Genomic DNA, 16189 nt, shown 5'->3' with positions numbered 1-16189 from the left:
CCTGGCATCTTTAATGACACATAAAAATACGATAAATGGTTAAAAATTTGTAGTGTGTGCAAAAACTTTCTTCAGGCATTTAAGTACAGGTGTCAAGTTGCTTCCCACAACGGCCCAAAATTCTTGGCACATTTTGGGCCCTTTAGTCCCAGCTGAGCATCATTTAAACACCACGGCCTGAGTATTGTTACTGACCATGTCCATCCCTTTATGACCACAGTGTACCATCTTCTGATGGCTGCTTCCAGCAGGATAACACACCATTTCACGAAACTTAGATCATCTCATATTGGTTTCTTGAACATGACAATGAGTTCTCTGTACTCAGATGGCCTCCACAGTCACAAGATCTCAGTCTAATGGAGCACCTTTGAGATGTGGTGAAACTGGAAATTCTTAGCACTTTGAATCACCTTGTTGTTGAATTGTGCTATACAAATAAACTTGCCTTGCCTTGCCTTGCCTATTGTGGATGTGCAGCTGACAAATCTGCACCAACTGTGTGATGCTGTCATGTCAACATGGACCAAAGTCTCTGAGGAACATTTCCAACACGTTGATGAATCTGTGCCGTGAAGAATTAAATCAGCTCTAAAGGCAAAAAGAAGTCCAAACTGGTACTAACAAGTAGTGGTGTGCGATACTCCAAATTTTGGTATTGATCCAATACCAAAAAAGTGCAAGTACAAGTGCTGATATCAATACTTATACCGATACTTTTATTTATTTTATTTTATTTTATTTTATTTATTTATTTATTTTTGCCTGTCCCATTTGGTTCTTTAGCCGTCAGAATTGCTGTCTGAAGACCAACAAGGATACCCAATGGATTTACTTTGCCAAATGGATCACGGCCTTGCCGTATTGGTCCATTTGATCAATACCGATACTTTTAAATTATTAAAAAATAAGGCAGCTTATGTAGGAAGGAGCAGTGTGTAATCATTTATGAAATCAATGATCATTTATTTGCAAAATCTGATTTTAACAACCACGAAATCACTGTGATTTTTAATTTCCACAATAATTAGTTAACACAACAAAACACACCTTTCAGCTTTTCATGTATTTTGAAGCTGGATTTTGAGACCTGGAATGTAATTGTGCCTTTTCATAGAGCACTTTGGGTCAGTTTCTGTTTTTTACACACTGAACGTAGAGGATAGGAACAAACTATCACGACAGTATCGATCCGACACCAGTACCAGCATTGGTATCAAAACTATCGTTATCTGGATCAATCCGTCCACCTATACTAACAAGGTGCACCTAATAAACTAGCAGGTGAATAGATATACTTTGAAAATAAATACAAAAGTGTGGTAAATAAACATAAGCAGGTAATTAAATAAAGGAAAGTGAAAATGAAGATCAGTGTGCTAAAAATAAATGCAAATGGGGGGGGGGGGGGTCTAAAGCTACAAAGTGGCTGTAAACAGCATGTTCAATTCAATTAAATGTTCTATTTAACATATTTCTAAATTGACTAAATCAGTAAAAAAAATCGCCAACACTTTAATTTTATTACAATATAATAACATAAAAGATCACAAAATCTTAGAATGATTGAATGCTGCAGATACTCTTGTTGAAACACAGATAAAACACTTGTTTTCTTCTCCCTCGGTTTTCATTAACCCTTTAGAGCCAGTCGGAGTGGGCACGCTCTGTTTTGCGTAACTATTTTTAAATCCAGGTAGCTCTGCAACCACGTAAGCTAGCGCAATAATTTTTTTTGCATATGAAACCGGAGGAGTTGTACTTACATCTTATGCCATCAGCTTGTCCGAGGTCACGGTTTCCTTCCACATAAAGCTTTGCAAAAACTGCATAAAAAGGACTTGCAGCAACAAAAACATAATATTCCAGAAACACGCTTTGCCAATCCGATCAGCTGTTCATAACACTTCCTACGTTGGAATAGACGTCAGCGCAAACTTTTGCATGTCCGCCATTACCTGCCCGAAACCGGAAGTGACGTCATTTTTGCGGAAATGTAGTTTTTTTTTTTACCATCAGGGCCTCGGGGCCTATACTGGTGTTTTTAAAAGTTATGTTTGACTTTATGACTTTCTGTGTCCTTTCTGGGATGCTTAGGACTCACATTGCACTGCTGGAAATAGTTTATTTTGATGCATATGCTGCTTTTTTGCAAATTTGCATTATAACATTTATTTTCGTTTTTCCTGCAGTATATAAAAATTGGTGTATTTCAAAAATAAAACTATGAAGACACTCAAAATAAATTTCCTGTGGTAGGAAGCTATTTTGTGCAACTGTTTTGTATTTACAGTTTTGAGGGATAAGCCTCTTAAATTTCTCTAACTAGAAATATATGTTAAAAAAGCAAAAACGATTTTCAATTTTTTTGTAGTTTATTGCACTTTTTTGCAATTTATGTAATTACTATGCACTTAATGAATACATATCATTAAAATCTGGGCTATAATTGTTGTATTGATGTATAGCAACTTGAAATGCTCCCAAAAATGGCACCACACCATGTAAAAACATAATATAAGCTCTGGCGGACTTGGTTCTATGGTAGGTCTTAAAGGGTTAAGATTCAAAACAGACAAAGCAGTCACCCTACTGCAGAGGAGAAGCCAGGCCCTCAGCAGCCCATTACCACCAGTGGCCAGGGAGGTTATTCTTCAAAAGCTGCTACAGCTCTCAAACCAGAGGAGCACACAACAAAGAGCTTGATTATAGCTGTGAAGGGAACCATAAACACAGCTGTATCACCAGTGTTGGGACCAGAGATGGGCAGTAACGCGTTACTTGTAACGCGTTACTGTAATCTGATTACTTTTTTCAAGTAACGAGTAAAGTAAGGGATTACTATTGCAAAAACGGTAATTAGATTACCGTTACTTTCCCGTAGTAACGCTGCGTTACTGCGTTACTAAAACCGTGATTTTTTGCGAGAATGTCTCACGACAGTGACGTAAGCGAGTGCGACGTTCGTGACAACAGCTGTGTGCAGATCAACAATGGATCACATATCGACTGTGGGAGAGAGTATGAGCGTGCAGCGTTTAAAGCGTGGAAGTACTGACCTTACTTTGAGTTTGATTCCACAAAAAGTGACAAAAACATTAGTGTCCGTTGTGCGTGGGAAGAAAACTTTTTACAGCGAAAAAACCCCTAAACTTCCAAGCAAGCACTGAGTGCGCAACGACGTAATGGGAAACTCACAGAGAAACTCGCGGATTCTTCAACTGACCGCTGCGGCACACCTGCACCAGGGTAAACCTCCGCCTACCGCAGTCCTGCTTTACAGGTGAAAATAGAGCAACAGGACCGCTGAGTCTTTGACTTTATTTATTTTCTGCTGTGTTTTACTTGCATCTATTTGAAAGACTGAGTGTAAACACAAAAAATATTTTATTTTATGTGCTGGAATGTGTAGAAAATAGGTTTAAATGTTAAACTAATTTATTCAAGTCAGAGAATGTTGCATATAATTACATTTTTGCTTGATGCATAAAGTTAAAAGATTAAAACTGATTGTTGGGGGAAAACTCTGTAAAAACCCAGGAGAAATAAAGACACAATGAGACAAGGTTACTTTTTATGCTTTAACGTGTACACGGGTGAGCTGCTGAGAACAACTCACAACCATGAACAGAGGCTTGGCATTTTTATAGGCACAGAGCACAGAGACAGTGAGAACAGGATAAGAAAATAATAAACAGATAAAATAAACAACTCCATATGTGGCGCTAGTCTCGTCAGCAGAGAGCTGGGAGAAAGATAAAACAATCTGAAACAATATGTCCTTGCTGGGAAAATCTGAAAGACACTTCTAAACTACTTATCTTAAACACAGCTTGTACATTTAAAAGAAGGTAAAGTTACATAGAATCATTTTTCCTCTAACATATTCCCTCCTGTTTTAACTTCTTTTTAAATGTTACAACAATATCTGAAAAGGTCATTGATTAAGTATGTTTAGCAAGGTTTAAATTGTGAGCATAGCAAAAATGTAAATCATGTGGTCTAAAGAATAAAACAAATAAAAGAATAAAAGAATCAAGGAAAATACAATAAAAGAAAGTATAAAAGTAATAATGAAGAAAAATAATAAAACTAAAACTACAAAAAATAAAATAAAATAAAAGAATAAGAAAACCTTATGTTGTACCTGTATTAACTACTAATGTGTTAATCAGTGCATGATCACTTGACAAGTCATTTTTAATCACCACGTCATTTATTAGCAGCTATTACAAGTTCCTCTAACAGAATTGCAACGGGATGCTGTTCTTCCTGAGGCACGGCAACATAAGCAGTCATTGTAGTTGTTATCATCTTTGAAATCATTACTCTTAGACATGGCAACACACACAACACTAATATGAGCAGTGCTATCATGATGAAACCTAGAAGGACAAACGGTTTTGTTACAGCAGCCAGCCATGGACCGCCGAACAGCCAGTCCAGCCAGCCTTGTGCTGTAGCTGCTCCAGGTGTGTGGTCAGTGACATATTGTTGCAGAACGGTCAAATTCTGCAAAGCTTCATAAATGTCTCCTCCAGCTTCGTATCCATCAGGGATAAAAGTGCAACATGTCTCCCCTATCAGCTTGCAAACTCCTCCTTGTGATGCTGTCAGCAGATCCAGAGTCAGTCTGTTCTGCAGTACCATCGTTCTGATGGCCTGCTGTTCTCCTGCTAAGGCCGTTCCCAGGGCCTTAGTTAAGTTGATGTGTCGTAGCAGAGCATATCGGTTGATTTCCACGTGATCCCGCACCTCGGCAACTCCAATGCCGGGGACCAAGCTCTGTAAGAATTTCACTCCTCCTCCCCAGATGCGAAACTCTCCCGGCACTCCAGTGTCCACTGTAATGCCGAAAGAATTGGGTGAGGCGATGTCCACTTCACGTCTCTGTCGGCTGCTTGGGTGATGTGCAACACGTTGCATGAAGAAGACGTGATCTGATAATTGCACCAGGGCGCACAGACCTCCCCAACCTTCAGGGAGTGACAGATAAGCCTTATTGCCACATAGGAAGTACCAGTCAGCCAAAACTCTGGTTCCTCTACTGCTGGGTGCCGTCCGTGCACATCCTGTCTGGTACTGAGTCTTTGTTTGTAGTGGCATTCGGTAGCTGTAGTCGGGGCGACAGTTGAGGCTCATCAGTGTTGCGTTACTGGCACAGGTTGTGTTGGTTGAACAGGCCATACACTTCCTCTCATTCCTCGGTGGGCAGAAAGTGTATATGTATTTACATAGGTGAGTAGGCAGCTCCCCCACTGCCCGCGATCCGTTGTTCATCACACATACTGGCAGTTGTGATGCGTTCAGTTTGTTCAGTAGAATTACATCAGGCAGTGGGTCTGAGACTTGGGGCCAGGTCAGTAGGTAGGTCTGTCCGGAACAGTGCACATTCGTGAGTGACGATGACCTCCAGGTTGCTTTTGCTGGGATGCTGTAGTTGGCCTTGGACCAAGGAGTACCGTAGCCTGGATGTGTTGCCAGGCCCAACAGGCACCAACTGCGATCTTCAGGTATGCTGTACGGCCACAGGCCAGACGTCTGTGAGGATAGGGGCATATGGGTACATGCATAGCAGTCAGTTTTATTATTCAGGTGAGCTGTAGTGTTCATAAGCTGCCACCAGAAGTTAGTGGCGTAGCCATGGGGAAACTTGGTGTACTTTCCTTTGTCATACAGTGTCTGCCTTTTCTTCATATAGCGTGACTTGTTGTCCCTCACGGAAGCAAAGATGAGGAGCCCGGCCAGGGTCAGGGCCGCTGCAGTTATTAGGAGCCACCACCTCATGACAACAGGACACACCCTCCTGTCGTGAGTAGACCCCCCGGCCAGAAAGGCTGTTCCCTCCACCGGGCGAGATCACAACAATTGGGTGAGCCTGTGTCTGCTGAGTTTAGATGGCTTCACTTACTCGCCTGCAGTGACTCTGATGGATCCAGGATGGTCGTTCCGCAATTTTGCAAGCGGTGGGCGTGGTGAGGAGAACCTGATGTGGTCCCTCCCACCTGGGTGCGCTCCAGTTTTTCCTTTGGAGCACCTTGATCAGAACCCAGTCACCGGGCTGTAATCTGCAAGACACTTGATAGACATCATTACATTCTTCGTTATTTACAATCATCTCTTTATTTTCCTACAACTTAGACATACATTTTGCTACTGAAATTGTATCTGCCTTTTTCACTGGGTAGATTTCTGGCCACTTTGAGAATACATCTATAACCACTAGGGCGTATTTTTACCCTTGGCATTCATTTAGCTCAATAAAGTCCATGTGGATTGTTTTGACACGTCATGCACGTTCTGACAAATTGTTTTGCTGATGTTTCAAAATTTACAGTGTAGAATTTACAGTGTAGAAATGAGAGTTGACAATACTGGTCAGTCCCCCCGTTGACAAATGCGGCCGTTTTGAGGAGGGATTTTGGCAACACTGGCTTGCCATAACGCATCATTAAGTTGTTTGTCAGAACTGCACCATGTTTTAGCCATTTTGCCTGCTCGGCTGTGCTTGCTGCTTTTTGTTCATTTTTCAACACATCCAGTGGAATCTGATGTGTGTCTACTGCCATCAATGTGATGTTTGTCGTTTGCGCCGCCTGTTTTGCTGCTCTGTCAGCAAAGTTATTGCCTGTAGTAATTAAAGAGCCATCAGTTTTGTGTGCTGCACATTTACACAATGCGAGTTGTTGTGGTAAATGTATTACAGTCAGTAGGCGTTGTAGCAGGCTGGCATGCTGAACCGGTTTTCCGGTTGGTCTAATCATTCCTCTGTTTTGCCAAATTTTTTGCAAAATGATGCACAGCAGAGAAAACATACTGGCTGTCTGTATGTATATTTATTAGTTTGTCTTTGTGTATTTCACTTTCGCGTATCACAGCTATCAGCTCAGCGCTCTGTGCAGGACATGAAGAAGAAAGTGGTTTTGCTTCTATTATTTTACTATCTGTGGTTACTGCGTAACCTACACAATTTCGGCCTGTGCTGTAAGGTCAAATAAGTTCTTAAGTGGCTGCCTCAAAACTGTTTTGCATTATTTCTCTGTGGCCTACTCCTACAATCTCGTGTGAAGTGACCTTCCTCTCCACGGTTCTAGCAGGCGTTGTCTCTATGTTATCTGCTGTTTCTGCGTGGCTGTCTGCAGCCTTGGTGTTTGTGACTTTGCTCGCCTCTCTGTCCCTGATAGCCACCTGCGGATTAGTGTTTTAGTCTATTGTCAACACGTCAGCCTTATTTTTAAGTTACAGAATGCTTCTTCTTTTTTTTTTTCTTGGTTTGGGAGAATAGATGCAACACTACATTTTCACTTAAGGCAGTTTTAAATAATTTCTAGTTTTTCAAACAATTCATGCATCTCACACATTTCAAACTCTGAAGTTAGGGTTGTTTCCCATTTATACATATATATATATATTTAACTTTGCATTGCTCACAGCTCATAGCTCACAGCTCTAAACCTAGGCATTTTTCAATCATATGCCTAATCACTGTGTGTCACTGTGATTCTCAAGTATTGTCACAAGTTCGTTTAAATTTGTTTTCAAAACCAACAAAATAATCAAACAAAAACAAAAACATACACGTGTCAGGACACAAAAGAAAAAAGAAAAAATGCTGTCATCCGAACAAGGCAGAAGTCTGCATATGTTGGCTTTTAATAGCATGCAGCTTGTAACATGGTAGACTAATGTGCCTGTGTTAATTCAGCTCCATATTATTGTGTGAAGTTGCACTGGGTTGGGAGTGGTTTTGTGTGTGTCACATTTTTGGTGAGCCAATGGCTGGAATCGGGTTGGACTAATTAGAGGCAGGTGTACTTGATTGCACTGATACACTGGTCTACTTATAGCCCACACTACAAACACTGCTGTGTTGTTTTGTCTCTCTGTGCAGGTATGTAATGTGATGAAATCAGATATGTTTGGGATGGATGGGTTTTGCGCTATGAATTTTATATTAAGTGTGTCGTTTTGTCTTTCTGTGCAGTCCAGGGCCTATTATATGCCACAGCCTAAAGGCAGCAGAGTTGCAGAGGCTTGAGTGACCACTGACTATATGCTTGCAGGGTGGTGGGTCTCCAAGGACAACTTCTAACCCTGTTAAAGGCAACATGTGGAGTGTAACTTGGCCGTGTGGCATAGCTGGCTCTGGCCTTGGGACTGTGTGTTTTTATACAATTCATAAGTGGGAAACTGGACTGCTTTATCTTTTATCTCTTGATATATTTTTCGTCAATAAATTATCTTTTAGAATTTTATTGACTGTCATCTTTTTGCCCATGACTGAGACGGTTGGTCAGACCTAGAGTCTTTCTTTGGGTGTGTTACAGCAGCTTCTGCTCTAAAAGAAACAAATAAATAAAAGGAAAAGAAAATGTGGAACATGCTCATCAGCTTAGCAGTGTCTACATATTTAATTCAGCTTCTCAATCCTGTAGTTTTAGCTGTTGTCTACAGGGTTTTGCTTATTGGTTGTTGTTATTATAGGTGTGCTCTATATCTCAGCAATGTGTCATTCTAGGATGATAGGTTTCAAGCTGGTCAAGTGCCTCTATGCACTTCATTAGTTATTCTCTGTATTGTCTTCATCTCACATGTCATTACACTGAGTTTCAGCAAACCTTAAGCTTGATGCAGACTACTGCTTAACAATTATCCACCTCACATCATAACCGATTAAGGTGCCTCTTCATATTAATATTATGTCATTGTTAATATTATCCTCTTTGTCTTATATAACAGCAATAGCATATTATAATATTTTATTAGTGTGTACCACTATACTACTACTGAGCCAATTTGTTAGTAGGATCATCTTATTCAGCAAACAGATAATTTAGAATTCATCCAATCTGCGGTCACATTTGTTCTCTCTGTTGCATGGCGGACCAGGCAGGTCTATTATAATATATTATTTATATTTTATTTTGTATCCATCAAGGGCTTCAGATGACCTGCAGAATCATCCTTTTCCCAAGGTGGAGACAGTTACCTTTTCACACACTGTCCTTGGCTGAACAGTGACACAGCCTTAATATACTTTATTTATTTTATTAAAATATTTTCGTGTGAATTATTTGCTTTATATTCATTTTATGCACTGTGGGCATGGTCATCATGCCAACCGTGTTTCATTGTTAATATCACTTTACAGGTTGTTAATTTCTACTGTAATTTTCCCTTTGTTCATCTTTATTTCGTACTTTTTATATTTATATCTACTCAGTGGGGTCTGTTTTCAACCCTTTTAAACTACTTCAAAACTACTTTGATCTCTAGTTTTCACTTAATAAGGGATTATCATGTTCTTCCTGATATGGGTGTTGCTGCAGATGCGGCTGCAGGAATGAGTGAAGGTTTACTAAAAGGATTGTGGGCACTGCACAGTGTCTCGTCTTCTGGTTTTACTAAACTGGCAGTTGAGTTCTGTTCTTCTGACTGTTTATTTTGTTTTCTTAAATCTCTCAGTTTACAGATACTGTTTTTGTCCGGCGCCTGGACTTTTCTTTTCTCACCACTGCTCGTCAGCAGGAGTGAGTTTTAATTTCACTTGCTTGATTACCCATCTTATTTATGTATTTACTTATTTTTGTTTAAGTAATATATACACAATACAGCTGCTATCACCTTCGCTGGTATTAGAGACGAGAGTGGTTGCTCACACGCCCTTCGACTTTCGGACTAGTTCCGAAAGCGGTGTGAACTTTACGAGACGGAACTCGACCGTTCTCTCAACTCACCAGTATGTCAGTGAACAGCAGTAAAAAAAACACAGTAGGAGCAGCTCAGTCTCTTATTGGACCGTGAAAATTCAGCTTGCTCCGTTAATTGAAACAATACACACACACATTCACATTCACAGCTTCGACGCGCGCGCGACCGGAACCCTTATGATAAGGGGAGCTCCCAGAGCTACTTACTCCCTAGACCCAGTCTAGACCCAGCTGGGGGAGCTACCCAGAGCTCCAAAGCTACCAGTCGACGAGCTCCCAGAGTCAGCAGAGAGCTGGGAGAAAGATAAAACAATCTGAAACAATATGTCCTTGCTGGGAAAATCTGAAAGACACTTCTAAACTACTTATCTTAAACACAGCTTGTACATTTAAAAGAAGGTAAAGTTACATAGAATCATTTTTCCTCTAACACTGATAAAACAAGTTTTAAAAAGAGACTTTTCCATTTGATTACATTTTGTATGATGGATTATGTAGAAAAAGTAGAATTGGGCTGAAAGATCTATCGCTTTATCACCTCTTCAGGTTGTAAATTGTGTTTTTAAAAAGTAACTAAGTAACTAATTACTTTTGAAAATAAGTAATCAGTAAAGTAATGGGATTACTTTTTGGGGGAAGTAATCAGTAATTAGTTACTGATTACTTTTTTCAAGTAACTTGACCAACACTGGTTGGGACTAACGCATTATTAAGTAACGCGTTACAGTAACTACGTTATTATTGTGGTAACAAGCACGGTAACTAGTTATTATGCCAAAACCAGGAACACGTTACTCGTTACTGGGATTTAGATAGGCTCGTTATTCGTTACTTCATGTGGTGGCTATCGCGGAGCCTCCACAGATTCAATAACATTAGCAAGTGGTGGAGGCCAGCAGGTGGATGAAGGAAAAGGGACGCAGAAGGAAAAGAGACCCGAGGCGGCCGCTGGTCCGAGTGTCAGGTGAACTGAACTTCAGGTAAGAAGTTATAACCTGCAGTCTATCTGGGTCAGATATAAACCAAGTTTAGTTGGAGTTTATTTTCGTTATGCTGACTTTTTCGTACTGCGTGCTAGCATGAAGGAGTTTCTATACAGCTGGGTGGGTGCTATGATGTTACTGATGTTGAACTTTATTTTGTTCATAAGGTTAATTATTAGAGTTGCCAACCGTCCCGTAAAAAAACGGAAACGTCTCGTATTCAGAGAAAATATTTCGCGTTTCGTATTGAGGTGAAGAGGAACAGTTTGTCCCGGACTTCAGCTACAATGAAAAAGACACAAAGCTGGAGTTATTCTGTGTCTTTGCTGCACAGCTGCCTCTTCTTCTCTCATTCTCTCCCCCTCCCTCTCCTGTTTCTACTTCAATCATGAAACTGATCAATGATCAGCTGATCGACTTTTCTCTCGTTTGTTTATCGCCCACTTTGCACCAGAAAGAGGACACCAGCGGCAAAGCAGCACATTTAAACTTGATCAGCTGTTGTTAGAATTTATTTAATATTACTTTCTAGTATCAGCTGATGTTTGCTGGAGCCACAGCTGTAAACCTGCTGGTCATGATATCGGTTTGGTTATCTGGTGAGAGGGAAACATGAAGATGAAACCAGGAGATGTCCTTACTGAATCATCAGAGCTGAACAGGTGATGGAGAAACAGGTTTACCTTTTAGGTGACATGGATGAGTTGAAGGGAAGTTATGAACTGTTTCTGAGAGACAAATAACACCAGGATCCTTTTTTATGTAGCTGACAGCTGATAACTGTGCAGGGGCGTCTAGCAAAGTTTTGCCAGGGGGCCAGGTAGGGCATTAACAGGGAGAAGAGGGGGCACAAAGAAATACTTTTCTTTCTTATTCGCATTTTAAAATGTCTAGCGTTAAAAATAATAATTATCTGAATCTTACAACAAACGATTGATAGATTGATGCATATATATATGGGGCGCCATTTGTAAAGTGAAACATGCTGAAATTAACGGCAACATTTTTCCACATTTAGCTCAAAACCTTACAAAAACATACTTTTTCGAGTAATTTTTTACAACATTTAGTAAAATATTTGTAACTTTTCATCAAATGTTAAATATTAAATCTAAATATTATATTTAAATCTAAATGTTAAATGTTAAATCTAAATGTTAAATATTAAATCTAAATATTATATTTAAATCTAAATATTATATTTAAATCTAAATGTTAAATGTTAAATCTAAATGTTAAATGTTAAATCTAAATGTTAAATATTAAATCTAAATATTATATTTAAATCTAAATGTGAAATGTTAAATCTAAATGTTAAAAGTTAAATCTAAATGTTAAATGTTAAATCTAAATGCTAAATGTTAAATGTTAAACCTAAATGTTTAGGCTAATATGCAAATTTATTGTACGGATCAACGGAAATACCAAAATAAAAGCTTCCCGAAAACCTCCGGTGCAAAATTGTGTCTGTTCTCCTCCTCACTTCTCCCCGCCATGTGCTGCTTCACTTCTTGCCTACGAGCATGTCCAGCGATTTTGCTGGACATGTGCTGCAGCGATTGTGAAGTGGAGACTGCAGCTGCTAAGAGTGCACTACTGCTAAACCTTTGGATGGCAGACAAAACGGATCTTCCGATGTTTTCAGCTAAATCGCCGGACGTGCTTTCTCATGGTCGGGTTATGGCTGAATTCCAGTGGAATGACGGTCCCGCCATAATAGACGTTCCAGCCCTAAACCTAACCTTATCCCTAACTATAACCTTATTCCTAACCTTTACTAGCAGTTAAATGACGTAAAATAGTGTTTTCCAAATCGATTTTTAGAAAATGAACGAACATGTGTAGATTGAGTCCAAACGGTTCTCATGTGCTCTCCTTTTTCCGATGCCGTAATTTAGGAACGTGTTGGGTACCCGAAAGCATAAAATGTTGACAATTTGTCATCTAGCGAAAATTATTACGCTTTGGGAGTGAGAACGTGTCTGACCACTACCGGCACACTTTTGCACCGGAGGTTTTCGGAAAGCTTTTATTTTGGTATTTCCGCTGATCCGTGCAATAAATTTGCATGTTAGCCTAAACATTTAGATTTAACATTTAACATTTAGCATTTAGATTTAACATTTAGATTTAGATTTAACATTTAACATTTAGATTTAAATATAATATTTAGATTTAACATTTAGATTTAACATTTAGATTTAGATTTAAATATAATATTTAGATTTAACATTTAACATTTAGATTTAAATATAATATTTAGATTTAACATTTAAAATTCTGTTTTAAATGTGAAAAGTTACAAATATTTTACTAAATGTTGTAAAAAATGACTTGTTTTGAGCTAAATGTGAAAAAATGTTGCCGTTAATTTCAGCATGTTTCACTTTACAAACGGCGCCCCATATATATACCATCAGAACAGTGTACATCACTGTCACAACAGTGTTTGTTTTCATTCAAAGTCTTTAGGATTATTCCTATAATGGTGGGCCGGTCTCTAGTCAAAACGCCCAGGCCGATTTTTTTTATCCCAGTCCAGCCTGTAAGCAGCTCATCTGCAGTCTGGTGTTACCTACATCTTCCTATTCAGAAGGCAGAATTTCTGAGTTCTGAGTACAATCGAAAGCACCACGACTGCAGTTTTTGTGTTGGATGTAAAAAGCAGGCTAGAATCATGGCGGCGGTCAACGACGGTCCAGGCGTGGGATTTCTCTTGTGTAAATGTGCACATTATTTTTTCCTTTCTATTGGTAGGTGACACAGTGCACTTGTGGCAAGTAAGCAAGCTAGAAGACTGGCAATCTTGCTGGGTATCCAGTTATGGAAGCAACACATTAACAAGAGAATTCTGAGTAAAACCAAAGTTACTTTCCCTAGTAACTGGTTACTTTAAAAGTAACGAGTAATTGAGTTACTTTTGATAGAAGTAGTAATGTAACTAAGTTACTAATTTAAAGTAACTTACCCAACACTGTGTATCACAGCCAAGTGTACCTTTGCAGAGTAAAATGTTTCTCCCCTCATGACCACTGGATCACTGGATCACCACTTAATCTTCTCCTTCTCCACTGCTCCAGGGCCAGAGGATTGTCTTAGAAGGAAATTTGTCATTCAGAGGATTTTTGAGCTCCCAGAAGTGTGAGAGGTGTAAATGTTTAAATGATAGGGCTTACACCTGTTTCATAAATCTGTGAGTCAGGAAAACATTCAGCAATTTCCTGGAGCTCAGCCAGCAGAAGGTTAAGTCTTCTGTGGCCTTTAGCTGAGAGGAAATCAAGCAAAAGAAAAGACAAAATTTAAAAGAAATTGTTATTAAATGCCAGTCTAAGAGTGCCTTGTCCTAAAAAACAACTTTTGAGGTCCCTCAAAGTCAAAGGCATGGACGGTAGGTTTTTAACACATGCATTTTCCCCTTCTAAGACACAGTCAGACCTGAAAATACATAAATAAATGAAGCTATTGCCTTCTCATTGCCTGTCAGAGGGTTTTCTCCAAGACTTTTAAAACTTCCCCGAGACCAGCAGACTGTGTCCGTATATGTATTTCTCTGACCTAAAAGTGCATCGGCCCTGAACCTGGCACGATTACAGACCGAAAGCTGAGAGAGCAACAAACTCCCCAGAGTAATCCTGCAAAATGTGCAATATATTTTGACACGCTATTAAGTCAGAAGAGATTTGCGCAGGAAGTAGCTACAACAATGAAATATTACAAAACTGAATGAGAAGATGCCCTTCAAAGTCTGCAATGTAACAAAAAACAAACATTTTTTTAATCAAATACAAGCAGAAACCTTACAAGACTGTCTTTAAGACCACAGCAACAAGACTGAAGTCAGTAAAGTGTGTTGTGAAACAATGACAATACCAGCCCTGCGTTTTTTGCAAAAAATTTGTCCTCAAAAAACGCACTGTGAAAAAAAGGACTGTACTGAGCATCTCACAACAAATTTGCTTTGCTTTTGAGTTTTTAAAACAGATTTAATATCTCTTGACCTTTTGAAGGGGTCTGGATTCCTAGTTTGGTTCCACTGAGTGTTGACAAACTTCTGTTCAGGTTTGTAGCCACCAGTTTTTGAAGACCTGTTTTTTAAGCCTTAAGTTTTGACACCAGACATGGATCTGACTTTGAAACCATATGGTTACTGATTGATGAGTTGTAATTGATAAGCCAGACCACAAGATATTTACTGAGAGCTTAATAATGTATGGTTTGTTATCTCACAGTGCATAACCTTGGAGGATTACAACCACGACTACAAACACTTCAAGCTGGCAAAGTTGGCTAGTGGCAGGATTGCAAGGATACCAGAGGCACTAAAAGGAACGTTTACAAGGTGGGACTAAGACCTGCTGTGATGTATGGTTTGGAGACAGTGGCACTGCCAGGAAGCAGAGCTGAGGATGTAAGATTCCCATCAGAAGGGACAAGAATGACAGACATGAACCGGTCCCTAGGGCTGCGAGAGTGGGGCCTTATCCACTTGACCTTAAATTAGTATCGTGATTCTCAGTCCCTCTAAGTTTGCTCCAAAACGCAGGGTTGGTTGGAGGAAGGGTTGAAGCAATCACTGAAGACCTCACGGGATTCAAAGTAGCGTCATTTCAAAAAGCTCCCACAGAGAAATGTGCTGACACACTAGCAAAAAGATTTATTTGTCAGTTATGTCAAAATAATTTTACATTGTGGACACATACAGCCCACTTTGACTTTAAGTGGGCCAGACCTGTGATTTTAAGGTTTTGTTCCTGATAACCAAAAAGAAATGAATGAGAGCAAATTACATTTTGTGAGCACCAGCCTTGCTTCTAGACTCACTATAATAGGGAGCTAATTAGTAGCCCTTTGACTTGTTCTCTTGGCAGGCGTGAATAATGACACGAATAAAGGCATACCAGGTTACAGCTGTGCTTTTCCTGCTTCCATATGTCAGACTGTCGTAATAAAAAAGTCTATTGTGCAGGCTAAGTGCGAGACACGAGTCATATTTATAACCCTGACGTCCATATATCTACTCACTCGTAATTAAGCTCAACAAGATGTGAAACTAACTATAGAATCCATGTGTGAGGTCATTTGATTAATGCGCTCCATTAATTAACCCTGGCACAGTGTGAAGCAGATATGGAAAAAAAGAAAGGAAAAAATACTGCACTCCAATTTTTTGTCTTCATGTCTGTGAAGCTTTAGTGGAAAATATCCCACAAGGCAACATGAAAAGAGTAGTTTTCTTCTCTGGAGTATTTTTATTTTCTTCTTGGATTTGGTGGAACTTAAGTTGCATTGAGAATGTGCAAATTTGCAAACAAATCACAAAATCAGATGAAACGGATGAAGGGATTTTTACACAGAAAATGATTTCCCTCTATCAACACATGCATTATTTATAAGCTCTCGGATCCACACTCTCACTGACGGCCTTATCCGAACAGTAGCTTTACTCTGACTCGTGGATATTGTAAAAGTCGATTTGCACCGAAGTTATTTGTCTGG

General features: G+C 39.4%; 1 long non-coding RNA gene across 1 annotated transcript; it reads left to right on the top strand.

The window, feature by feature from the left end:
* The first annotated feature begins 470 nt into the window (after nucleotides 1-470).
* LOC120746113 lies at nucleotides 471-15618 on the top strand. The gene is made up of 2 exons (XR_005698780.1): nucleotides 471-617; nucleotides 14923-15618. It is a non-coding gene; the product is annotated as an uncharacterized LOC120746113 (long non-coding RNA).
* Nucleotides 15619-16189: the final 571 nt, after the last annotated feature.

This window comes from Simochromis diagramma, unplaced genomic scaffold (assembly GCF_900408965.1).
Source record: "Simochromis diagramma unplaced genomic scaffold, fSimDia1.1 OVJJ01000107.1, whole genome shotgun sequence".
Taxonomy (NCBI): domain Eukaryota; kingdom Metazoa; phylum Chordata; class Actinopteri; order Cichliformes; family Cichlidae; genus Simochromis; species Simochromis diagramma.
The sequence above is the reverse complement of the archived record's forward strand: the minus strand, read 5'-3'. Positions and strand labels throughout refer to the sequence as shown.